Source organism: Halichoerus grypus, chromosome 2, assembly GCF_964656455.1.
Source record: "Halichoerus grypus chromosome 2, mHalGry1.hap1.1, whole genome shotgun sequence".
Classification (NCBI taxonomy): domain Eukaryota; kingdom Metazoa; phylum Chordata; class Mammalia; order Carnivora; family Phocidae; genus Halichoerus; species Halichoerus grypus.
Window position 1 is genome coordinate 39,596,860 of NC_135713.1, and position 26,466 is coordinate 39,623,325.

At 42.7% G+C, this 26,466-nt stretch overlaps 1 long non-coding RNA gene across 1 annotated transcript; it reads left to right on the plus strand.

Moving 5' to 3' along the window:
- The first annotated feature begins 17,604 nt into the window (after nt 1-17,604).
- LOC144380951 (uncharacterized) lies at nt 17,605-26,211 on the plus strand. Its single transcript, XR_013445307.1, has 3 exons — nt 17,605-17,941; nt 24,921-25,091; nt 26,100-26,211. It is a non-coding gene; the product is annotated as an uncharacterized LOC144380951 (long non-coding RNA).
- The last annotated feature ends 255 nt before the right edge of the window (nt 26,212-26,466 follow it).

The following is a 26,466-nucleotide window of genomic DNA, read 5'->3' on the forward strand; positions in this document are numbered from 1 at the left end:
TATAGTGCTTTGAACTGGTGCATCATTTATGGCTTCACTTACTCAATAATCACGTATTAAGTGCCCAGCATGTGCCAGGCTCTGTGCTAGGTGCCACAGTTACAAGGCAGAAAAGAGATGGCATTGCCCCGAGTGCCTATGGGTTCAACTCTCTCCCTCCACTAAACTCCAAGTTCAATAAGTGGCTGCCAGTGGGTATGGGGTATGGTGGGGATACAAAGAGGTCGTGGCAGATTCCACTTGGGCAGAAGGGTTGCAGCTAGCCCGTGCAGTGCCCTGTTGTAAATTAGAGCCTCATCCTCTGGGCTCCTATCGTTCCTTCACCAGAGCTCCGGATTTGGTGAGTGGAGCGTGGACTGGACTTACCACACACTCACCTCTGTGGTAGGTCCTGACCAGGATGGTTTTCTTTAAGGTGTGAGGCTTGAACTGGGTCTTGAAAAATATGAAGGTGCTCACTGAGGGACACGCTGGGAGGAAGGGACCTTGGAGCAAAGGTAAAGAGATAGGACACTACCTGGCACATTCTGAGAACTACAAACAGTTAAACTTGGAGGAATGGGGCCTAAAAGGAAGAAGAGGTAGGCAGAGGCCTGACTGCAGATGTCCCTGTGTTCCAAACTAAGAAGCAAATTCTTCATCCTGAAGTTTGTGAGGCAATATTGAGGGGGTTCCCAGAATATGAACGAGATAATCATATTACTCATCTTTGTGGCAGCATTGAAGTGGTTTGCAGGGGTTGAAAGCAGGGGGAGGCTAAGTAGGAGAATATTGACATAGTCCAGGTGATGGAGAATGAGAGTCTGAACTTGCAGTGGGCAACAGGGATGGAGAGGGGAGAATAGATCTGAGAGAAAGGAAAGTGGTAGAATCTGCAGAACGTGGAAGCTGATTGGATTCTAGAAGATTACGGAGATGGAGGTGTCCGGGATGAATGGCTCCCAGGCCTCTCACTTGGGAGCCTGGTCTGATGTTGGTACTTTTTGTTTAAGAGGGATGCAGGAGGAAGGGGAACTTTCTGGTTGCTCTCAGAAGCAGATTGCTACATACTCTCTTACTAATGGCGGCCCTCTGCTCATGGCCCTGTTCTAGCAGCAGCCGCAGTGAGGGGTGTGGCCGGCACAGTGCGGGGAAGCTTACCAGTCTTCTCTTCGGGTTACAGATGACTTAGAAGGCTTTAGTCAGATCGCACCCAGAACTTGAGCTGCCTGCTTTCACGTCACACAGAGAAAAATGTTCTTTCTTTTTTTTTTTTTTTAAAGATTTTATTTATTTATTTGACAGAGAGAGAGAGAGCTAGAGAGGGAACACAAGCAGGGGGAGGGGGAGAGCGAGAAGCAGGCTTCCTGCCGAGCAGGGAGCCCGATGTGGGGCTCGATCCCAGGACCCTGGGATCATGACCTGAGCCGAAGGCAGATGCTTAATGACTGAGCCACCCAGGCGCCCGAAAAATGTTCTTTCAAAGCTTCCAAAGGCTCTGACCCCATCGGAAGAAGCCAGTGTCTGCCACTGATCACAGGGGATGGTGGGGGTTGTGCATCAGCCTAATGATACTGGAAGGACAGCCACTAAATCACATGCCTTGACACATGTCAATGCCATCCACTTGCCCAACACAATGGGAAACCTACCCTTTTTAGCACCAATAAAATCTGCTACTCTTCAGCTGTATGGTGTGCATTAGACTAGAGTTCTTTTTACTGATGGCTGATAAAGATAAATCTCCTGCAAGCACCATTTTCACTATAGATAGACAAGTAGATATTTTCTTCTTCTCATTTCTCAGTTTAATGGTGGTATATGTTTTTGAACTTTTTACTATGGAGAAATGCAAACATGTAAGAAAGTAGAAGAGATAATATAACTTATCCATCCATATATCCACCTCCAATACAATTCCACCAATTATTAAGTCATAACTAATCTTATTTCCTCTATATCCCCATTAATATCCCCCTTGTCTCTTAGATTATTCTGAAGCAAATCTACTGGATATACATATATATATATATACATATACACATGAAATACTATAATACATATATTGTTTGAAATATATATCATATAATATAATAATATATATAAAAATCTATATTTTGAATAAACTTTTGGAACAGTCTGAAATGTAAAGAAGATTGGGAATATAGTACAGAGTTTTTGAATTCCCAATACCCAAATTTCTCTGTTATTAACATTTTACATTAGTAAGTTACATGTGTGACAATTAATGAACCAATATTAATACATTATTATTACCTAAAGTCCATACTTCATGAGATTTCCTTAGTTTTCCCCTGATGTCCTCTCTCTGTTCCATGAGCCTATTTGGGGTATATTTTCATCTGCATTTAAAAATCTTTGTGGACTTAGGGATGTGATGCTCCCTTTTCCCCATTATCTGTATGTGTTTCAGGTCTGATAGAGTGTTTGCTTTATGCCCCCCACTCTCCCTTCCCTTCCTCCCTTCCTCTCTCCTATCCACAGCACACACACACACTGAGTTAGGAGCACTGGTCCCTTTGCTACCCTTAGGAGCCCTTTGGGCACTTGCTGGATTCCTTTGGAACTGCCACTGTGGAGTTCAGTCTAGGACGCACCCTTGAATGTCATTTGGGACAATGACGAAGCAGAGAATTCAGAACAACGCAATGTATGCTTAAAAATACGTTTGTGAATCCAGCATATTAATCCATGAAACAGAACGAAGGGCTCCCAGACTGTTTGGGTTTATTTTCACTGGCTGTTCACAGCATGGGGTGGGCGGGGAGGGTTCTGTGATTTGCAGGCCTGGTTGGGGCGGGGGGGGTGCTGGTTGGTACTGGGTCAGTTCGCCCCTCCTCACGATGAGGCCACCTGGACACAGGCCATTTGCTCTCGGCGGGCGTCACAGGAAGTCATTTCCCTTTGGAGGTGCTTAGCCGAAATCAGCGCAGTGTGTGCGGTGCCACGTTTCTGATGCGGTGCCTGCCTCCAGCTAGCCTGTCGAGCACATCTACGGGCAGTGGGTGGCTGGCTCGCGGCCAGGGTGGCGTCACTGCCATTAATAGAAGTTGAGGGAGCTCAGAAAAATGCTTTAGGTCTGGCAACGGGTCTAGGTACTTTCGCCACAAGCATCTTTGCCATAGACACGCTTGCCGCAAGCATTTGCCACACGTGACTTTCTTAAAACATTCCCGCGTAGTAGGTCCCCATTAAATATTTGCTGCATAGCTGCTTCCTTATTCTTTCTTTTTTTGCTTTTTTTTCTTTTAAAGCTGCTTCTTTATTCTGACAATTAACACCAAACCGAAGACCTAATACTCGGAGAAAAAATGGTGTTTTGTGTTCGTTCAGAAATGTCCATATTGTCTCTATTTCTGTTGTGGAAACATGATTTTTAGCACCCTGAGTTTGGATACCATCATTACTAGTTTCCAAATAGGTCATTAGGCTCCAGAGTCTCAGTCTTTCTCATCTATAGAATGGGAATTAAAATTCCTACTTTGCAGTAGAATTGTGATGATGAAGTCAATGACATATGTAAATGACTAGCACAGGTTCCTGGTGTATGGTGGGTATTCAAGAATTGTCTTATTATCCAATTCACTATGTAATTGCTTTGTCTGATTTTCAATCGCCTTCTTGGCTTACTGTTGATCCTTCCTTTTATGATTTTCTTTTTATCATTTGATGCATATGATTGCTGTGCTTTTGGTGACACAAAACTACGAGTATGGCATTTTTGGGCTTTCATAAAGAAGCACAGGTGAGAAAAAGGGAAAAAAGGAATATTAATTCTACACTGAGTAGTTCACTTATTCACAGAAAAGAACTGGTGCTGGCAGAGCGTGAGGTTTTCCAACCAAACTATATATGTCAATGCCTTTCGGCTAAGGATCGGCAGGAACACATCTGTCAGGTTTATGACTTGTCGCAGGGAGGCAAACCACACACCAACGAGAAGAAGTGGGAAAGAATTGCAGGATTTGGGCTTGTGTTAGGTGAGCGGGGGAGGGCTAAAGGAACAGGGCTTGTGTCTGGATTGGATGCTGTCAGGAAGAGGGGCAAGTCTACGATTGAGCATTGTAATAAATCTGAAAGAGGGAAGGCAAAGGTTATCATTAGTAAACAGCCGTCACTCAGAGAAGCAAGAATAGGGGGGTGTTTTGTCATTTTTGTGATTTGGACGGCGTTCACAGTTCTGTCTGGGTTCAGACATGATACAGAGTGCTCTTATTTATGTCTTGATCTGCCGCAGTCAACAGAGTGAGCCTGTCTGAAGCTGATGTTCTGAGAAACTGTTTACGTTCAACGGGAGAACCCCATGGCCTGTCTGTAAGTGCCAGGCTATTTCGCAACCACTGTGAGATCCAGCTGTGAGTGTCAGGGCAGTCTCCATAGGTCAGGCTGCTTTTCTCATTCTTAGGTATGAACATGCTCTGAAATAGAATTTAGGTGCAGATAACAGGCACGGCTCTAACTATTTTATGAGAACTGGATTTAACCCAGGGAATTAGGTACTTACAAAATTGTTGGAAGGACTGGAATAATGGCTCTGGGCTTGGAATCCAGGAACCATCCAGAGAACCAGTCCTCCAGCAGAGCTGCTAACCACTTAATTTCCCACCTTCTTGATTGTGGCCATCACCACTGACCTTGTTCACTCCGGGAATATGTTAGCTTCCTTGCTCGTTAGAGATCAGGAAGCCATTGTTGCAACTCTTAGCCTTAAAGCCATGTCACATCTTCTAGGTGCAAACTAATATCTCTGAGCCGGGCCCCTCGGCGCTCACCATGCTGGTGACCAGAGCAGTGGGACCTCCGCCACCTCTGCCCAGAACAGCCAAGTCCTCTGCCACCACCTTTGCCGGCAGGAGGAAATCAAGTTGCAGCAGCCCATTCGCTAACTCACTTCTGATTTCCGCATCTTGGGTCGGCGCTCTGACTGCCTGAACCTGAATCACGTCCAGACCCCAGCTGCTAGAGAGCTGGGGAATCACGATGGTTAGGCGTTCCGGCCTCGGCGGGAGGAGGCTGGGGTGGGTGTTGGTTTCTAGGCCAGGTTTATTCACCACAAGCCCTAACTAGGAGTAAAGAGGCTTGGATCTAATCTTATTTCAGTGACTGATTTGCTAAGTTAGGTTAGAAAACTATCATCAGCTTTCTGGGTCTCAGTCTCCATGACCAAGTTAGACCGGATGATATCTGAGCTTCTTCCTGATTCTAGAATTCTGTGATTCTATAGTTAATTTTTCTGATATTTTCTTAAATATATTCATTTTGGAAAGTATTTTCTGTCCTCTTTTACACAGAATTTTCCTTTCCCATTAATACTCAGAATAGGAAGCCTTCAAGGTGGTTGGAGGTCCTAGATGATTTTTGCCTCCGCATATTCTTACCTTCTCACTTCAAATAGGGCTGACTCCTGTGATCACTAGGATATTGTAGAAATGACAGAGCATGGCATCTAAGGCATGGTCATCAAAAAATTACAGCTTCTACCTTTGCTCTCCCTTGGGTTACTCACTCTGGGTGAAGCCGGCCTTCATGTCATAGCTAGCGCTATGAGGAGGTCCACGTGGTAAGGACTGGGGCCTTCTGCCCACAGCCAGCATGAATTTACCCACCACAGGAGTAAGTCCTTTTGCAAGGGAATGTTCCAGTCCCAGTCAAATCTTCAGATGACTCAAACCTGACCAACACCTTGACTGCAACCTCAGGCAAAACTTGGAGCCAGAAGTACTGATGGAAGCCACTCTTGAATTCCTGACCCCAGAAACCATGTGAGATAAATATTTAATGCTATTTTAAGCCACTAAGTTCTGGAATACGCTTTTATGCAGCAACAGAAACTAATATATTCCCCATTAGTATGCAAAATAGCATAAAAATTGCTGAATTTATTTCCTAATCTCCAACATCAGATTTCACTTGCTTATCCTTTTCTGACATAAAGCTAACCTTTTAGATTACATCTCTAGGTATATTAGAAGCCATTAAGAAGTGTGTAGATTAGAATGAAAACTAAGCAATTATTTTCTTAGATTTTACAAAATGGGGTAATGGGTAGACAGGAAAAGTCCTCATTGTTAATACACTAAATAGCAAATATTTTCTCAGGCAAAGAGCCAGGCATTCGAAGCTTATCACAGGACTAGTAAATTCCTTGAAAATAAAGCTAATGGAAACATAATAAATAGTTGAAACGACTCCAACTTTTCACAGACATCCCGATCAACTCTGCAAAATGGCTTTTAATTAATTAATGAAGGCACTATGCTGTGTCTGTAAGTCAACAAACATTCCCACATGTTAATGAAAGATGAAAGTTGCCTGTTACTGGCTTATTTTTGGTTTTCATTTAAAAGGTAAAGAAATTAATCATTTCTTGCTCTTTCTGATGGCTTGAAGTTTCAACGAAGGAAGAGTGTTTCAACAAGACTTATATTATTTTTACCAAGTTTCATTTTCATGAAGACTGTTTCCTGGATCCTGCACCCCCATTGGTAAGAACAGTCACTTATGTAGTGCAGCAATCTTCCACTTATTATTTTATTTTATTTATGTATTTTTTAAAGATTTTTTAAAAATTTATTTGAGAGAGAGAGAGAAAGCATGAGCAGGGGGAGGGGCAGAGGCAGAGGGAGGAGCAGACTCCCGCTGAGCAGGGAGCCCGATGCGGGGCTCGATCCCAGGACCCTGGGATCATGACCTGAGCCGAAGGCAGACGCTTAACGACTGAGCCACCCAGGCGCCCCTCTTCTGCTTATTATTGAAATAAGAGTGCATAAGTTTTGGAAATTGTATTAACTAGGGGTCTGAGTTGCAAGTGCCACAAACCTTGTATATATCAGCCTGAGCAAAAAGGGATTAATTGGATGGTCGCTCCAGTCTCGTGGACCTGAAGTCTCAGCCAGGTCCTGAGAGAGCTGGGGCTTCGGGCACCAACGGAGCCAGGGCTGGGACGCTGCCAGTTCTCTCCCAGCCTCGCCTCTGCTTCCCTGGGTGCTGGTGTTGTCTTGTGGCAGACTGGCTTTTTGTTGTTGTTGTGGAAAACACCGTTGTTGGAAGTGTGTAGATGAGGTAAGTTAGACTGGCAGGGAGATAGGCTGATGTGGGAGGGAATACCTCACGGCTCTCATGACTCATTAGACCCATCCACATCCGCCTGCATGGACTGTGCCATTTCTCCTCCTCAGGCCTGGGCCTCTTGGGAACTGAAGCTCCGCAGCGCCCCTGCTCCTGCAAACGTGTGGAGGCCAGCAGAGGTCACAGCAAGTGGCTTCCGCGGCCCCGGATGACAGAGGAGTCCACCAAATTCCTGAAACCCCCATCTCCTGGCCCCACCCATCCCAAGAGAAGAGAGGTGCCTCCACACAGCAGCACCAGTGGGGGGCAAGGCAGCCATGACGTCACCCGGTCCCCCAGTGACCCCAGCTCTAGCCTGTGGCGGGGGAGGGTCAGAGTCTTTCATGGTGTCAGTTTTTAATCAGAAGAAATGATAAGGTATGGAACTGAGCTAAATTCGGTACCTAAAATTACCATAAATCAACAAGATGGAGATTTCCACTGTCTGTGGAGATGCATCTGATTTGCAGAACAAATCAGTGGGGTCTTCCTCTTATTATTGCCATATTACAGATAAAAAGACTAAGGCCCAGTGAAGTCGAGAAGCTTGAATTAAACCCCAAGTATGGGTGAATTGTATGGTATATGAATTATATCTCAAAAAGCTGTTACAAAACAAAATATAACAAAATAAGTCTGCTTGATAATAAAGCCCACATATCATATATCATAAAAAATGCCTTGCTTAGGTGGGGCTAGCAAGAAAAAGGGGTTGTTGGAGGTTACATTTTTCTTGTTTAGGAGGGTGTGATATATCCCAAGACAGAGATTTATTTATTCTGTTATAAAAAAGTTCCAAGGCCAGGGTCTGACAAAACAAACTGATGTAAGATCTGCCTTTCTGTGCTCTTGGGGATGTGTCTTCCATGGAGAGTTACGCTGTCCTCCCAGAGCATGCAGCGTAGACAGAAGCCTGCTTTGCTCATGAGGGAAAAGGAAAGTTCACTCTCTCTCTCTCTCTTTTTTTCTTTTTGACATTAACTTAGATCCATCACTTTTTGAAACCACATTTTGTGTGGTTTTGATGAAATCTTAATTCAATCCCTTATTTGAAAGCACTGTACCTCTTTGAGGAGGGGATTGTCACATACACTCAGAATTCATTCTGTTTTCATGTGGCCCTAAAAGCAAATTATTGCCTTATAAGATTTATGAAAAAATATTCATACCAATTTTTTCCAAGTCTGCTAAATTCACAAGCATGATGACCCCTTTGTTTCATAATTTATGGTAATAGCTCCAAGTTGGATCTCATTTTATAACATGTCCTCTTAGAGAAATTACTTGACTGAGCCTGTCAGTATGGATATTTGTTGAAGTGACAATTTTGAAAGCCTTTGAGTTCTGTTCACGAGCCATAGGAGGAATGAAGGTGAGACAGGAAAGTCTTTTAATTATTTCATGTGAGGTGGTAAGGAAAATAATCTACTCACTGCCAAAGCCAAGTCATACATTGGGATGAAGTCAGTGACATACACAATGGATTCCTTTCTCTTGAAAACCATGGTCTGGACACGTTTCAGTAACTTTCGTCTTCAGACACAAGCAGTGAACCACAAAGAAACCATGAGGTCTGTGATTCTGCACAGGGCACTTTAAAAATGCTGACTTGCTGCCATGGGCGTTTGCCCAGGGTACTGAGCAACATGAAAAATGCAAATTGCCCCACAATGTGGATAGTGTAAGCCATTCGCAAGGGGAAAACAGATATGATATGATTTATTATGATTTGATATGATACTGCACTTTATTATAAACATAGAAAGCCAATTCTAAAAAGACTCCAAGGAAGCAGTTAAGAGTTGTTGTCTTTGGGAAAAACAAATTGGGACTGATGATGTGTTTTACCTGTCATGGTTAAAAAGCTTTTATGCTGAAGGTATTGGGAATATTAAAATTAACGAGTAAAGAAAATAAAGAGAAAAAGTAGTGAGTTGCCACCTCATAGAGAAGAGGAAGCCAGGAGTGCTGGGCTTGTCCCATGGGAGTGAACCCCGGCAGCCCATCAATTGCTGACCCACCGGTAATTAATTGTTTCGTCTGTATCTGAATGTCCTTGTGTGCTGGTTGACCCCTTTCAATCCTTTACACCATCCATGGAGCCACCAAGAGATGACAGCACATTGCGGGGTACGGCTGAGGCTTCTGGGGGTCCCCATGCTATCCGTTGTACCTTGCTGACATAGTAATAACAGCACATATAACCACCATCATGATGATGGTGGTGGCTATTGTTCGAATGTGCGCCATAGCGTTTCCGTAGGTGTTTAGGTTCGCTAAAACTGCAGAGGTTCACATATGAAAAAAGATTTTGGATTCGAGAGAAAGAGTATTGCAGTCTTCATGGTTGGGATAACCAACAACAAAAAGCGAACTTTGCAGAGGTTAAGTTTTGACCTTCTCCTGAACCGTCCTGCTGGGCTGGGATATTAAAAACATTTATTCGGTGAGACTTGTAGAATGCAGTGTGATTTATTTTACTTCACTATATAAATTGTATGCTTTTATTGTTTTAAAAACTGCATATTCATGTGGAAAAAGAAACATCTGTTTTCTGGACATTCTAAACCTTCTCTTAAATACCATTTCATTCTTGATATTCCAACTTCCTCCAGCTGTAGATTTTATCTGCTGGTAGAGAATAAGAAATGGGAGTGTGTTTTCAAAATCAATGCTGCGTGATGTGATGAGCACTGGGTATTATACTGAACTAATGATCATTGAACATTATATCAAAAACCAACGATGTACGGTACCTTGGCTAATTGAATTTAAATAAAAAAAATAAATAAAAATCAATGCTGATGGGTTCTAACATCAAATCAAGAGATGGGTATTTCCAGTGAAAGATTTCAAAGGTTAAATGTAACACTTAATTTGTGTGTGTGTGTGGGGGGGGGGGTTAAAATAGAATACAAGATTTTGAAAAATTTTGCAAAGTGTCAGGGATAGGCTGCAAAGAATATGTCAACATGCAAATATCTGCCAGTTGTGTTTTCTGACTCAAGATGATTTGCTCTGCTCTGATTTCTCAAATGTGACAGATCCTTAGGACAACCCTCTTTTCCAAAGTACAACAGAGAAAACCAGACTCTGGAGATGTGGCCTTGTTTCCATTTTTCTGTCCCTTAAAGTGCTATGTTTATTCCTACCCCAGAGCCTTTGCACTTGCATTTCCTTCTGCTTGTAATGCTATTTCCTAAGATCTGACTTTGTTCCTAAGGCTGCCCTTGTTTTACCATTTAGGTCTCTGATAGACTGAATAATGACCTCCAATGATGCCCACATCATTGAATATGTTACCTTACATGGCACGAGGGACTTTGCAGATGTGGGTGAGGATCTTGAGATGAGAAGATTATCTTGCATCATTTGGGTGGGTCCCATGTAATCATAAGAGTCTTTATAGGTGAAGGAAAGAAATAGGAGAGTGAGTATCAGAATCAGAGATTTGAAGGTACTGGCTTTGGAATCAGGGGAAGAGGGCCACGGTTAAGGAATGCAGGCAGCCTCTAAAAGCTGGAAAAGACAAGGAAATGGGTTCTTCCTAGAACCCTGCTGATGACTTGATGACTGTCGCCCAATGACGCCCATGTTGGACTTCTGACCTCCAGAATGGTGAGGTAATAAATTTGCCTTGTTGTTTTAAGTCACCAAGTTTCTGGTAATTTGTTACAGCAGCAATAGGAAATTAATACAAGGTCTTAACTCAAATACCACTTATTAGAAAGAACTTCATCCCCTGACTAAATAGTCTTCAGTCATGCTACCGTATTATCTTCTTCATGGAGTCTATCAGTCCTTGAAATTACTACTTTAGATACTAAGTACATTAAAAAGTTTTTTCCTTCTGTTAGCACATGAACTCTTTAGGAACAGCAAGGACTCTATCCTGCTCCCCATGATGGCCCCATCACCTTAGAAGAGTGTCTGGCACATAGTAGCTGCTCACATAACGTGCAATGGTTTCTTTACAGTCATTCTTCCTCCCCCTCTTCTTTTTCAGGACATATCTGACAGAAGGGGGAGAGCATACTATTTTCATTTTAAATGCTTGTTTTTACTGCAGAACAAACCATTTGGAGCCATTCTAAACAATGAGTGGGAGCAAGTGTCCTCTGATCCCCTCCTCTCTCCTGCTTACCTTTCAACTCAAGCTTGGGAATAAGTCAGCCCAACTAAGTTATTCTAGAATTCCATCAGATTGTTCAAGCCAAGAAGGAGGCTGAAATTCCAAGATTCAGATCTCTGGTAAATTTCCTGAGGGATGTAACTTGGGCCTGAACTTGATGTACTCCCTGATATGATATTAGCATTCATTTGTGTCTTATTGGAAGCCTTCCATGGCATGTATAGCAGAAGAAATTGACAGGTGGATTGAGTGGAGGGATTCATCAAGTGCCTGTGCTTGGCACACAGGGTCCTCCCTTGCTGGGCCACCGTGGACTCATCCAGCCTCATTCTTTACCCACTCTCTTCCATGCAGGTTATGTTCTTAGGCTCCAGGAATCTTTGCTGCTCCCTTAAAACACTGTACTTTCATGCCCTGTGTCTTTCTTATGCTGCTTCTGAGCCTAGAAAGTCTGTCTCCTCCTTGTCCACTTGGTAAGCTTGTGTCTTCCTTCAGAGAACAGTTCTCCTCTTCTACTTCCCACCACGTCTTCCCAGGGTACCTGGTATTGACTAAGAGCTATAACAGAGGTACATCTTCATGGTCATCTGTCTGAAGGCAAGGACATTGTCTTGTGCACTCTTGAATCCTGAATGCCTAGCATGGGGACCAACGTGGTTATTTGTTGGAGGACAGCACCTCTCTCCTGTGCTGGACTAGACCAAGGCCATGCATTATTCATTTCTGTATCTCAGAACTGTGAAGTGGTCCAGAGTGACTGAATGCATGTTTAATGACTAGACTTAAATTAAATGGCATGGGTGGTAGAAACTGCTCACTATCCCCTGCGATATTGTCAGCTTGTAAGAGTTTTAGTTTGACCTTTAGCTATTGAGAACATTTCTTGGTTTTACAGCTTACTGTGGCCAAACAAGCAAGTCCCGGCCAATGAAATGTGAACAGAGGTGTCATGTGGCAGCTTCTAGGAACCTCCACTGAGACATGGATGGCATGTGCCCCCTTTAACTCTTTTTGGGTCTATCTCCCATTTTTTCTGTCTGGAACATGGATGTCTCTAGTCATGCAGTGTCAGAATCCCAATGTGGCTAGTAACAGTGGGATACTATTGATACCCCAGGCCTGGAACAAAAGAAATGAGTAGTTATTTGTACCTAGAAGAAGAGGGCTGTGTGGAGAGAGCCACCCATCAGGAGCCATAATTTTTCATGGACAGAATCAGATAGCTCACACAGAGATCACTAAGGGAATAAATATCTGACCTCACTTTCCTCTGTCCTCAAATCAATGTTCCCCATAAGCCGAACTGTGTGGAAATCAGAAAGAGAGAGAGCCCATTGATGTGGGGACCTCCAGGGGCATAGCAAGTGAAGAAGGATGGAGACTGGATGTGGCTGGGTAAATAAAAGATAACCAGTGCCTTTGGGTAGAACTATATTCTCATTTCAAAAGCAAGGAAATTAGATTAAATAATCTCCACTATTCTTTCTGCTTGTAATATTCAGACTGGATTTTCTGCATTAATTGGTTTCACTTTCTCAGAACTTTATGCCAAGGCTACAGGCAACCTACAGTCAGGCATTCCAGAGTATCAGTTACAGGACAATGTTCCAACTCAAAAGCATAATAGTTGGTGAATAGAAGACACATAGAACAATGAGTCGTGTTAAAAAGTACAGAAACATGGGGCACCTGGGTGGCTCAGTCAGTTGGGCATCCTACTCTTGATTTTGGCTCAGGTCATGATATCAGGGTTGTGGGATTGAGTCTGTTTGAGATTCTCTCCCTCTTCCTCTCACTTTCCCCCTGTCCCTAGCCCTGCTCATACCCTTTCTCTTTCTCTAAAATAAATAAGTGTATCCTTTTAAAAAAGTACAGAAACAAATCCACACATACATGAACAGTGGATTTTATGACAAAAGTAACACTGCAGTGCAGTGGCAAAAGGATAGTCTGTAATAAATCATGCTGGGTCAATTGTATATGGACATGGGAAAAATAAATCTTAACCTATACCCCATACACAATTCCATATAGACTGTCAACGTAAATGCATAAGTAAGTAAATAAAGCTTCTAAAGAAAACATAGGAGAGTATCTTCATGACGTTGTTGTCAGCCAAAAGAATGGACAAAAGACTTTAACAGCACTTAATAAAAGAAGCATATCCAGATGGCCAATAAACACAAGATGAGAGTTCAACTTCATTAGTTATCACCAGAATGTCTTACATTTCAGAGACTGATGATAACAAGTGTTGGCAAGGATGTGGAGCAACTGGAACTCTCATATACTGCTAATGAGGGTATAAATTGGCACAATCCCTTCCTAATATCTACTAGAAATATGTTTTCTAGTATCTACTAAACGTATGACCCAGAACAACTAGGTATATCCACAAAAGAAATCCATACATATGTTCACTAAAAGACATTATCTAAGAATATTCATAGCAGTATTATCTAGGAGAGCCAGAAACTTTAAACAACCCAAGTGGGAATCAACAGTAGAATGGGTACCTGACTTGTGGTATCTTACATAAGGAAATACTGGTACAGACCAATAAAAATAAATAATTGCTATATGGGGTAACAAGGCTGAATCTCATAAAAAGTACTCAGAAAAGTATACACAGAATGATCATATTTATACAGACTTTAAATACAAGCAAAACAATAATCAGTGGTGTCAGAGAATAGGGTTATGCTTACTTTCTGGAGGTGTGTAGGGGCTGGGGAAGGGCAAGAAGTCAGCTACTGGGGTGGGCTGGTAAATTTTATTTCTTTTTTTTATTTAATGATTTAATTAATTTATTTTACAGAGACACAGGGAGAGAGGGAACACAAGCAGGGGGAGTGGGAGAGGGAGAAGCAGGCTTCCTGGCGAGCAGGGAGCCGGATGCGGGGCTCGATCCCAGAACCCTGGGATCATGACCTGAGCCGAAGGCAGATGCCTAATGACTGAGCCACCCAGGCGCCCCTAAATTTTATTTCTTGATGTTGGTTGTGGTTCTATGGGTGTGTTCACTTAATGAAAGCTCTTTGTACACCAATTTGTGTGCCCGTATCTATAAATATAAACTTACTGACTCTAATAAGTAAGTGTTATCATTTAATACAGCCTTTTTTTTTTCTTTTTAAATAAAAACAGGGACAGGAACCTGAGTACCAGCCCTTCACTATTCAATACGAACATAAAGATCAAGATAAGAGCATGTCTGTAGGGCCACTAAGGAATTAACAACAGCGGGCGCTTTCAAACATGGTTTCTTTGAACAGGTGTTCAAAGCCAAAAAGGTTTTTTAAGTCATTTGTAAAACCAAATTTTATTGCAGTCTGGAGTCCTGGGTATTATGTCAGGAATCATATGCAATGGGATCATTTTCTTTTGCTCACATTTGTGTGTGATAAAGAAAATAAATCTGTCTGGCAGAACAAAGAATTGCCTCAGATGAAAATATATTGAAGAAAAGGTAGCATTATTTTCAACTCTGAGTGCCTAAAAGATAGGAGGTTTAAAAGAAAGGTTCTCTGTTCTGGGAAAGATTAAATTTTTACACATTTTCTCAACAATTAAACATTTTTAAAGTAAATTCCAATTACTTCCAACAAATACTTATGTAAATGACCAGAAAGACAAATCAACATAAAATTATAGTAAAAATGACATTGATAACTAAAACACCCAAAACATGAGACATGTTGAAGACCAGAGGGGTGGGAGGAGTTTTACCATAAAAATCTGTCTACACCCAAGTTCCTCCAACTGGGCACTACATTTCACTCTTACTGTCCTAGTGGCCAAGGCAAAAGAAAAATTTAATAAATTATTTAGCTCTCATTTAAAAAAAAAAAGAAAGAAAAGGAAGCAAAGATGTGTGCTTGTTCAACGCGACAGACAACCATTCCTTGCATATTATGAGAAAGTAATTAGGAGAATCGTTTACATAAGGTTTGAAAGCGTAATAAAAACTGTCATTATAGTAAGTTTTATAGTATAGATGAAAACATTTTTAATTATCTCTGGCAAAAGGCAAAGCTGTAACAACATTGAATCATGGTTTCTTGAAGGCACAATAAAATATAGATTCCCCTGGTGATTTCAGTTGGCACCGAAGTGACCACGTAGTGCTGCGTGTGGGCGTGGAGAGTGGTGGATTTGTGTCACCCCGTTTCCTTGGCCACACCACCCTGGGGCACAAGTAGAGTAACGCCACACAGCGTGGCCCTGCCCTTAGTCAGCACTGCAGAAGGCCGGCGCCCCCACCCCTCCGGCTGTTCATGGGGATCCCCAGGGCTGGCCATGTGTGCTCTCCTGCGTGATCCTCGCAGCTGCCATGTGACCACTGCACTCAGCTGGCTCCCTCTCACCGTGTGTGTTGGGCCACGATGCATCCATTTCCACTGAGGACACCCATGCCCCTGAGCTGTAATAGCCATGCTGCAGAGCCACGAAACGTGTCCCCTGCTGCTGCAGCTGTTGGCACGCATCTCTGTCTCTCTCTCCTGTCCACTTACTGTGATGCCTCCCTCCCATTCTTCTTCTGTCCGGATTGGGCTGAGGTGGTCCTGGCACAAGCTCTCGCCATTTTGGGCTCCAGCCATTTTCATCCCAACCCCAGCCAGAAGTCACCATAACTCCCTCCCGTGTCTCCATCCAAACGCTGCCCACTGGAGCTCCTGGCACGGTCATGCTCTTGTTTCCTACTGTCTCTTCTCCTTTAGGACACAGCCACTGGGGGCAAGACCAGAAATGTCCTGAGTTCAGATAAAGTGTGGTGCTTGTCACCCCTTTCCTCTCCAACGTGAGTCTATTAACTTGAACCAAGCTTGTGTGACAGACTTTATTCCCCTAGACTAAAGCCTTAAGTCCCGGGATGGGGGACCTTCTGTCGGCAATGCCCAGGTATGAGAATGCAGAGGGAACACGGCTGGAATCTGAGCGGGGACGCCAGTGACAGCAACATGTCCCTAATATCATTCCCGTCAATTGTTTGTTTGTGCTTTGATCCTGTCTGAAGCCAGCCTCTTCCAGAAAGTGCACATTCCTCTTCTGGCCTTGCATCTTCCTGGAAAGGCGACTCCATTTGAGTCATAAGAGTCCCGGTTGCTTAACGGGAGCTTCATGCGGGCTGTTTGAGGTGTTATTTCTGCTTTTTATAATCACTCAGGAAGGGAAGTGCTGGTCTCCAAATTTTAAAGATGAAGAGGTTAAGCGGTAAGGTTAAGTGACTCTCCCAGGGCCACACTGAGCGACTGGTGGAGCTGATTCAAGGCCAGATTCGTGGGAACCGAGCCTGGCCTCGTCCTGATGAAACGGTCAAGTATTCCACGGTCCTTGGAACCAGAGCCTTCTTATAAACAGTTCTCTTCAGGCACATTCAAATATTTTCATCTTCTTTTCTGAGCATTTAAGACACAGATACGAGCTCCCAACACACAGCTTCTTGAGTCCTGGCATAAAGTCTGCTCCTGGACTTTTTATCTTTGCACATTAATTCCATACATTCATCATTTTTTAACTAAGGGAAGCTTCTGGCTTTTGTATACTAGGAATGCCTCCCAGGGGTTGATCAATCCAAATTCCTTCCCTTCACATGGCTCCTTCCTGTAGAACCCCTTGGGCTTGCCCAGGCGGAGGAAGACCTTTCTGTGCCCTATTAGCACCCCCCTAAGCCCTTTCTCTGAAATGGACATTTCTTGGTCTATCTTTCTTCCTTTTCCACACGCTCAGTTCCATTTAGGGATTCCTGGGCTGCCCACACCTGCCTCCTCAGTGGAGCACGTGACCATCTCCTGATCATGGGATTGATTCGCTCAGTTTAGGCCCCGAGTACCACTCCTGAACCAGACCGAGTCCTAGGACCCTTTCCACAAGCGCTGGGGCAAAGGCGCTATCTCTTTTTGGCTGGATCTGAACAAGGAAGCATGTGACACTGGTCATCTTCAGACTGTGAAGGAGGGCAGCCAAGGCCCCAGAAGACAAAAGGGGGAGGCATGGATAGGGAGCCCGGGGACGGAGCCACGGAGAGGGAGCTTGCTGAGGCAAACCTCCTCAGGGAGTTTTCAATCATGTGAGACAATTGACTTCCTTCCCTGTTCAGGCCTGATGGAGCCATCTTTTCTGTTGCTTGCGTTACAAGCACTGTAGACATACATTGTGCAATACTGAATTGCGTTTTTAATATCTCTCCTGCTAGACGGCAACCTGCCTGATGCCCGAGACACTATTGTTTGAGTGAATAAATGAAGGGGCCAAAGAAATGAGGGATGAGAACCCAGTTGCTCGTGTATGTTGAGGGCTCATTTAAGGCCGTTGCCACTTCCCTAACTATTCATTTCTCCTCCCAATTCGTAGCCAGTTACCAGTTAAGAGCTGAGTCCCTTGAGGAAACCTGAATCATGATATCCATGGCCAGAAATGGAGCTCTTCTTGCTGGCAAGTTCCCACTCCATCGGAACTTACGAAATCTTGCAAAGTGAGAAATAGCTCAAAGAGAATGCCGAGGATGAACCTGCATCTCTTATCACGCAATAAACAGAACAAGCTCTGATGCGTCCATTTTTCAAATCAGGATCTTGGCAAGGAAACATTTTGGAGGAGCCCTCTGCCGGGATGTTGCCACTTGACTCTAAGCTCAGAAAGATTGGTATTTGGAGGCCCCCACAGCCCCCTGCTCCACAAACGAAGGCACAGGATGAGATGGTGAGTGGGGTTTGAGTAGGTGTGGGTCTTTCAGTCTTTACTGTAGGAATCTAATGAATAGCCCATGTTTTATGTGCATTCATGTGCAAACCGCCCCCCCATCCCCCATTCCAGGCCACATTTTCCGTTGAGTCTCAAAATAAAAAAGTGAAGTTGTCGCTGAAGCCCCAGGAGCAAAAGAACGTATGTGGGGATAGATTTCTTGCAGTTTCCCTTGGTTTTGCTTGCCCTGGCTTTTGCCCCCTCATCCGCATCCCCCTCCCCACTAGAACAGCTTTGCTCTTCGGGAATTGCTGGTCAGGAGGAAATGCCCATCCTCGGCCTCTTGCTTTTACAACATCAAAGGTCGGGGGCCGTGAGCCCTGGGCAGGAAACATTGCACACATAACTTTGGGTTAGCAAATCGGAACTAAAGGCTTTCAGACAGCAGCTGGGAGGAAATAACGGGTGACAGAGAGTATTGCTCCAAGAATCAGGTTCTCGGCCTGGCTCTGCCACTATTTTTGAGACTCTTGGCAAGTCCTTTGGCTTCTTTGGCCCTTGATTTCTTCAAGAGCAAAGTAGGGCAGTTCTGGGTAGCAAGATAAGGCCAAATGGCTGGAGACATCCCAGTGGCAACCAGCAGAAGGAGGACGAAAGTCATTTTTCCAGTTCCTCTATGGTTTGTCTCACCAACAGCGATAGCCGCCTGGGAGCTTGCCTCCTGAATTCCTTTTCTCGTCCCCACAGATGATCAACAGCCTCCCCCTCCTCACTCAGAAAGCCTCGTTTCCAAAAGGCTCATGCCCCCTGCCATGCTTTCCTATTTAGGACGAGAGAAAACTAATATTCACTTGGTAGGTGCTATGGTTTGAACATTTGCATCCCCTCAAAATTCATATGTTGAAATCCACCCTCCGGCCCCGCCCCCGACGATGATGGTATCAGGAGATGGGAACTTCAGGAGGTGCTTAGGTCACGAGAGATTTTGAATGGGCTTAATGCTTTATAAAAGAGGCTCCAGAGAGTTCCCTAGCCCTTCCACCAAGTGAAGAAAATTGAGAATTCTGTGACCCAGAAGAGGGCCCTCATCTGGCCAGGCTGATGCCCTCATCTCAGACTGCTAGCCTCCAGGACTGTGAGAAATACATTTCTGTCATTTATAAATGACCCAGTCTGTGTATTTTGTTATAGTAGCCCAAAGAGACTATGGCGGACCCCCAAATTGTGGGGATCACTACTGAAAGACCACCTGAAGGGGCAGCACAAAGGACCACGCACCTGTACAAAAGCACAATCTATCAACTCTTCTACCAACCGTCATTTATTCATTTTTTTAAATTCACTCGTTCAACAAATATTTATGTTGAATTCATTCACTCACTCAGCAAATCTTACACTGCCAGGAATTTGGGGGTACAAGAGTAACCAAGGTATAGACATTGTTTTCTTGTTGTTTAGTTTAGTGGGAGATACAGATTAATAAGTAGCCCTAAAAACACTAAATTAAATTGCTTTTGATAGAGAAGCCATGGAATGATATGGGAGTACACATGAGGGGCACCTATGTCCCTAGACTTCCCAAAGGAAATGATGCATAAGGATGAGCTCCAAGAGTTAGCTAAGGAAGAAGGGATGGGGGAGAGTCTACAGAGAGTGTTCCAGGCAGGAACAGCCTGTGTGAAGGCCTGAAGGTAAGAGAAGACATAGTGGGTTGCAACAGAGATTGCATGAGGATGAGGGTGGGGATGGGTGGAAGCTTGAATAAGGTAGTCATAATAAGGTACCGCTGTAGATTCTTGAGCAAGATAATGGCCAAAGATGCTTAAGGAAAACAATTCGTCTTTTCCTATATTCAGTGTGCACCAGAGGTGACAGAGACCAGAGGTGGGGAGAGGTTGAGTGGGTATTGGCAATAATGAAGACAAGGACTGGAGTGCTGTCCATGAAAACTGAGAATACAGAACTGGTAGCCACTGACCATCTTTCACATTAGCCTATGCTATACTCGGAGAGCCTAGAAGAGAACTCTGCTAAGTAATAAATGAACCCAAGAACTGTCATCCATTGGGTAGAATTTGCCCTATACTCATCTGGACTTATTCAGTGTCATGGTTTTCAAACTGTGTCTAAAGATCCCTAGAGTTTCCCAGAGGGGTTCTAGAGACCCTATTCAGCCAAAATGGGTTCTGTTGATCTATTTTGGACAAATGGACACTTGAAAACCACTAGTCTACTTTTTCTACAATGTGCATGTTCTGTTCAAAGTCCAGTGTTCCTGGTGATTATTAAATTTGGATTTGTGTGTATGAGTGTCCAGACTACTATTTTCTCTCTCAGAAGTTTCCTAGCAGCAACCCCATCCAAACCCCGACTAAAGATGTGATGGCTCTTTTTTCCGTTGTTCTGTTTTCTGTTGCCCTGCCCTCCCTGCCTAATTCCGGACCCAGTTCAACAAAGAAAAACCTTCCTCAGCAGCCCTCCCCATTTTAATTCTCTTGCAGCTCTTCTCTGGAGGGTGAAAAAAATTAATCTATTATTACTGTCAACACCAGTCATAATAAAGCATGAAAACTGACTGGGGAGTTTTAGTTCAGTCAAACTTCTTGAAGAGAAACGGAAAACAAAAACAGTATTTTTTTTCTTGACTAGAATGATCATTTCCCAAAGGAAATAACAGAAGTTCTGCATTTTGTGGGAAGGGAAGAAAGGTACAGGTAGGAGGGAGGTAAGGGCGTGGTGTGCAAGCACGGTCCCTGGCTCACAGGAGTTGTTCAATAAATGCTGGGCTGGGTTCATAGAGTCTTTCATTCCTTCTACAAACACAAAGGCTAATCTCTAAGATAGTGTTTTATTTGCCTCCTAAGTTATCTCCTGGCAAAGCCAACAGAGTCACCACGTAAAAGACACGCAGTGTCTGTCAGCTGGCTTGCATGTTTCCCAAGTTACCCAAGTTCAGCACAGTGAACAAGAGCTAAAGTCTCTCAGACCCTGAAAGGGCCTTGAAGAATGACCCGAAGTCAACTGCCCAGAGAGATTCCCTACTTGTTTGCACAGGCCCACCTTCTCCGGCTTTGAACAACTCTCATAGAAAGCCCTTCCTGATATTGAGTTGAAATTAATCACCTGTAGCTTCTCTCTATTGCCCAAGAAACCCAGCGTGGGGGACAGGAGGCAGCACAGAATTATTCTAACTCCTCCCTCTTGGCAATCCTCGGAACACTGGAAGGTGGAGACCAAGTTCTCTGAGTCTTCTTGCCTCCAGGGTCCCTGTATCCTAGTCTTTGAAACATTTCTGTGAAACGAGTTTTCAGATCCAACGTTATCCTGGTCCTTCTCCACCAAGAAGCTTTACTTTCCTACTCCTCAAAGTATGCTGCCCAAAATAGAAATACCTCTGTATCGTCTTACAAGTGCAGAAGAAAAGGGACTCTACTCCGTCTGATTCCAGAGCCGACTGCTCGCTCCCAGCTTTGGCAAGTTTCTTAACCTCTAGGAGCCATGGTTTAACATACAGCCTCATGTAAAGTGCCAACTCAGCTGACCCACGGCTTCCTTATTCTTTAGTCACATATTGTGTGTGTGTATGAGTTTGCGTGCGTTTGTCCAAATGTCAGAATTTCAATTTATCTTATAAAATTGTATCTGTTAGATTCAGGCTATTGTTTTTTTTCCCCTAGCTTTATTGAGGTATAATTAACAAAATTGCAATATATTTAAAGTGTACAATGTGATGATATATGTATACATTCCCACCAAGGAGTCAACACATCTCTCACCTCAAGTATTTTTGGGTGTGCTTGTGAGAAAACTGAAGTTCTTTTCTCTTAGCAAATTTCAATAAAACACTACACTATTATTAACTATAATCACCGCATTTACATTAGATCCTCAGAACTTACTTATAACTGAAACTGTGTATCCTTTTACCAACCCCTCTCCATTTTTCCACCCTGCTGCCCCCAACAGCCACAATATTCTACTCTATTTCTATGAGTTTGACTTTTTTTTTTTTTTTCAAATTTGATATATAAGGGATACCATGCAATATTTGTCTTTCTCTGCCTGGCTTATTTCATTCAGCAGGCCATTGTTTAATGTGAGAAAATTTAAAAAAAAAAACACACACAAAAAAAACAAGCCCAAGCCCTCTTTTGCTTTATCTAAATAACTAATAAAAATGTTTGCCTGGTTATAATAAAGAACTAAGCCCGGCCACCACTAGAAAACCTCCTTTGGGTTGATTCTAATCTATTATTAACCAGCACCTTTTTAGTAAGTAATAATCCACTCAATTTCATTTTTCTTTTGTGAATAATTTTCCCTGTTAAGCAAAAGAATATGTGAAATTTTGTCAAATGACTTGAACAAGTCCAGAAACACCAGGGCTCCTGTGTTTTCTTTCTTTACCAACCCAGGAAACTATCACAGTAGGCAACGTGTTTTCTGGGAACTCCTTCAGATCCTAGTAATCATGGCTCTTTCACCTCTATGTTTATGACTTACTTTAATGACTCACTTGGGAATCTCATTGAGGAATAGAAATTTTTTTTATTTTCTAAAAGAATTATACTTAATTAATAAGGTAATGCTAGTGATTGAAGCAAATAAATCCACATAAAGTGGTAGTACTTTATTTCTCATTCATGTGAAGTCTGTAAGGGGCATTCCTGATCACTGAGTGGTTCTGTCTCCAAGCTGTAATGCAAGGCTCTTGGCTTCCTTCACCTTGTGGTTCTGCGAGCCTCCTGATGGATATATCTGATGCAAAGGCTAATGCAGGATTAAATGAAAATGATTGCAATAAAGATAATGAAAAGATTTCAGACTATAGGGGAAGAAAAGAAAAACAAAAGCAGGGATCAAAGAAGTATAGAGTATGTGGCACACTCAGACTCAGGTATGTGGGGAAGGTTTGGGGGATGCGGCTGCCTTATGTCAGTGAACAAGGAGGGAGCCAGGAAATCCATCCCCTAACCTCACTGTCCTCCTCCAGGATTCCACATTTTCAAAACTGAACCATTATCCAAAAGGCAGGAGAGTTCACTGATCCTGTCCATACAGGTTGGCCCTTGGGGCACAACAGAGGGAGAAGGGTAGAGTGGGTCTTTAGAGGCGAACAAAAGATAGCACAGGAATCACAACATTTCTGAGGTGAGAGTAGCATAATCCGACTTGTGTTTTACAGAGATTAGTTTGGTGGCAGTGGAAACAGTGGCTGGAGAGGGGAGATACTGGAGGCAGGAAGACCTTTAGGGAGGCGAGGGCCAGACAGCACAGGGCAAGGGTAGGACAAGAGGCAAGGGGGAAACACTGGAACCGTGAATTCCCGGATGTGAGAGGCAAAAAAAAAAAAAAAAAGGCCGAAGGGGACTATAAAACCATGGTTTTAAAAGGAAGATGATGAGTTCATTTGAGGACAAATTACCTTGGGACATCGATATAGAGATGTCCTGAGTCAGCTGAGCCCCAGGGGAACTGATTTTGTCATCTGGTTCTGCTGTTTTCTGGAAAGTGCTCAGAAACACACAGATAATCAGGCCTGGCCCAAAGCAAAATCATAGCTGCCTATCTAAATCATGTCTTTCTTAACAAAAAAATCTCTGGGGAGCAAAAGCTATTTTATATGAATTCCATTTCTTCAGGAATGATTTATTTCATGCTATATTGATTGCATTGGTTTCCAGAAGATGGCTGGTAGAGATGAGTACAAGGCAACACGTGCTACTTGTAATTTACATTGAACTTAAAAGTGCACGTTGGATTATCTCCCAGAAGGATGGAACTGAACCCGAGTTTGTAAACGTTAGCATTAGTCTCAAATGCATGTGTTAAAATACAGATTGACTCTGAATTTGTTGCTTAAAAACATGAAAATCAACACAACAGCTCACCAGACTCAGACTCTTGCTTGCCAAATATTTGTCCAAAATTAAGGTCACTTTGATATGATAACAAATTCAATACTCCAACTTATTCTTGACTGAATATTAGAAATCGCTTTTAAGAAATACAAAATTAATTCTAAATTGAACCTAAGTAAACAAATCTGGAATTTAACGTGGGTGGCATTAATCTATGTGTGGTGCCAAAATTCCCTTCGTTTTTTTAATATCTTTACCCTCAACTATTTACAGTAATTAACTTTCTAAAGGGATTTGGTTAATTTTAGGTTGAACTAGTTTAAGTAAAAATATCCGGCCATTTTTATATTTTCATGTTTATAGATTGAAGTATAAGTAGCTACTCTTACATTGAGGCAGCTTTAGTACTGATTACAAAAGATCAGAAAAGCACTTTGAAAACAAAATGACTTAAGATTGCGCATAAGATTCAGGATAAATTAGGCATGTGATGTTTAATCATGTGTATGATATCTCACAAGACTAGCTGGTGTCATAAACATTTACTTCGACAACATTTGTAGTAAGTGAGTCACATTTCAAGGATGGTTGACTTTTCAGGGCCCTCAGTAAGTAAGTTGGAAAATGTCCATTTCTTCTAAAAAAAAAAAAAGTTTCCCTAAAAACAGAGTATCTCCCTGAAATATTTTTGGATCTTAGTTACTGTGGCCCGAATTATCAGTTATTCTAAACAACATGGGCTGGGGTATGCTATGGAAGCAAACAACCCTAAATTCTCAATGGCTTAAAACAAGGTTCATCTCTCACTCGGACATTCTGTCCATTGCCCTTCAGTGGGGCCTCTGTCTCACACAGAGACAGGGGGCAAGGCTGGCGGGGCCTCCACTGACTGCAACATTGCTGAAGACAGCAAGATGCGGGATAATCACTGGTAAACCCTTAAAGACTCCCACCTGGAAGACATACACATCACTTCCATTTCCTTGTCATTGGTCAAAGCAGACCACATGCTCTGTCTAACATCAGGAAGGCAGGGAAGGGTAATCTTAATCATGCCCAGAGGAGAAGAGTTGGAAATATGAGTGAAAAGCACCAGTGTCTACCACACCCACCTTTCTTTGAATTTTGTTTTTTAGTTTCAGAAGAGAGTTGCCAGATCAAGTGAAATCAGAAAAGAATTGAACTTGGCGTTTGGGGTTCCTGGATTTCAAGGACAGAAACGGTACTGGAATCAACACGAACTGGGTCTTCTGGACATAGATTGGCTTGTCCTGAAATTTGCAGAGCTGTTAGGAACATAAAGCCTGGTGAGCAAAGGGTGTATGGCCATGGACAAGTCAGAGTGAGGGAACATTCCTTTTTGGAAGAGTGATCTCCCTTCTGATCTCTCTGCCCCAAAAGCTGCTCATTCTTGAACAGCTCTAGCATTTTTAGTTTAGGAACGCCTCATCTTTTGTTGCTTAGGGAAATACTTCCTGCCAAATGGTTTTAATTTTCTTTTTAGCTCCTTTTTTTTTTTTTTCTTGGTATCATCTGTATTTATTTGAGAAGAATAGTTTGGGAAGGCATTAATCTGAACCATTCTAGTTGCTTATTTTCCAATTCATTACTTTTTATTTTGGATCAACTGACTTTTACCCCTCTGTTTTCACATTTTTTTCCTCCCTTAAGTGGCTCACAATGTTGATTCTTGGGATTTTTGAAGAATATAATAATTTGGCATTAATCGTCTTGTCCTAAATTAGACCCAAGCACATACTGGTTTTCCTGACCACTCTAATTTTTGGTTTAAATCTTCTCTGAAACCAGGTGGTATGCAATTAAAGTTGTCTCTTTTTATTTAAAAGAAGCAATCTCCATTATGGAATAGGTTCTTCCAAATTTTGAACAATCAAGAAATTCCTTTAAACCGTTCTATAATCAGGATGCATCAGAGCTTGGAATGACTTTCAGCCCGAGTTTGCTTTGAGGATAGACAAGATGAAAGCTCATGTTGGCAAAGAGAAGAGCTTTAGGATGGAGTCTAAGCCAAGTCTTTACGGAGGGTTCCATCAACTAGTGGGCCATGGAATTGCTGTGATTGCTGGCTCTAAGAGAGGAGAGAAGAGGAAAAGAAGGAACTAGCTAAGTTCTCTTCTCATAGAGCTCCTCATTCCCTGTTCCTAAAAACATATTATTTAACAAGTTAGCATTCTTTTCATACAGTTAGAGTGAGTATAAATGAAGGCCCACATGCTAACCACCCATAGACTGAGTTTCATAAAACAAATTAAAGTTTCATTTTTTAAAAAATCAATACACTTTGTTTTTTACAGCCTTTTTAGGGTCACAGCAAAATGGAGCAGAAGATACAGAGTTTCCACGTGCCACCATATCTACACGTGTGCAACCTCCCCCACTGTCCGTATCCTACACCGGAGCTTCACATTAGGTTATTTCTACTCCAGTGCCCTTTTTTTCTTTATGCAGATCTGAGTTTCTGACCTCTATCAGTTTCCTTTCTTGAAAGAACTTTTAACATTTCTCGAGAGCCAGATCTATTGGCAAAAAATTCCCTCAATTTTTATTTGTGTGAGAAAGTTTTTATTTCTCCTTTACTTTTGAAGGATGACTTTGTAGGGTGCAGAATTCTAAGTTGGTGTGGTTTTCTTTTCCTCAAAACACTTTAAATATTTCATTCTA